This window comes from Protobothrops mucrosquamatus, unplaced genomic scaffold (genome assembly GCF_001527695.2).
Source record: "Protobothrops mucrosquamatus isolate PMUCROS unplaced genomic scaffold, P.Mucros_1.0 scaffold2851, whole genome shotgun sequence".
Classification (NCBI taxonomy): domain Eukaryota; kingdom Metazoa; phylum Chordata; class Lepidosauria; order Squamata; family Viperidae; genus Protobothrops; species Protobothrops mucrosquamatus.
Genome location: NW_015388881.1, coordinates 10,462 through 11,572, shown reverse-complemented (window position 1 = coordinate 11,572; position 1,111 = coordinate 10,462). Strand labels below are relative to the sequence as shown.

General features: G+C 38.8%; 1 pseudogene; it reads right to left on the bottom strand.

Moving 5' to 3' along the window:
* Positions 1-377: 377 nt before the first annotated feature.
* On the bottom strand, positions 378-527 carry LOC114923312 (annotated as a pseudogene).
* Positions 528-1,111: the final 584 nt, after the last annotated feature.

Genomic DNA, 1,111 nt, shown 5'->3' with positions numbered 1-1,111 from the left:
TTGATAAGTGAGGACTATCTGTAGTAATAAAAACTGTTTGATAATGGAACCACTTACCAATAAAGATATACAGCTCCTTTCCATGAAGTTAGCAGAAGCTTGAAATGCTTATGATTTTAAATGTCTTAATATTTATTAATAAGAGAGCCAGTTTGGTATAATGGTTAATAGTAATAGCACTTAAACTTAAATACCTCTCCATAGTGCTTTACACCACTCTCTGGGTGGTATACAGTGTTTACAATATTGCCCCCCAAAATCTGGCTCCTCATTTTACCAAATGGTTTGCTTTTGTCACCTTCCCAGGTGGTCAGGATCGAACTCCTGGCTGTGGGTAGAGTTAGCCTGCAATACTGCATTCTAAACACTGCATCATCATGGCTCCTAACCACTACCACAAATTATATAGTCAAGTTTCCTGCCTTTGGGGAAAACACAGTGGTCAACATATCCAGAGTGTAATGGATAAGCCTCACTCCTGGAAAACTTCCTTCATAATAAATGTATCTTCCCTGCCAGGTAAGTATATGAATAAGTTAAGACACCAGACTAGAAACAGGGAGCTATACTCCCAATTTAGACATGAAGCCAACTGGGTAACCTTGGGCCAATCTCTTTCTCAGCCCTGGGAAGGAGGCAGTGACAAACCACTTCTGTAAAACCTTGCCAAGAAAACCGCAGACTATTTGATTCCAGTTCCCAAAGTCAACACTGATTCAAAGGCATGAACAAAGCAACAGTAAAATATATATTTGATATAGATTCCTACACTGTGCAGAGGCTTCAGCTCTTTGGGAAATGTGAGTTGTATTCAACAATAACATTAGTCATCAGTAGAATACATGTTATTTTCCTTGCTCTCCTCATTTCTTGTTGTTGGCTTTCTGCTATCAAGTGATTCCTTGGAAAACTCATCTTCTGCTGAATATATTTGAATAAAGGCATTCTCGTGTAGTTGTAGCCCAAAGCACTGAATCCCTCCTTAAAGTTTTGCTGTTTGTTCTTTACTAACAAGGAAGTTTCACACCATACTGAGCAGACTGTAATAGCATTATAAGCTCTCAGCCTGCCAGTTAATTAGTTCTGGAGACAGTGAAGACATTATAAACTC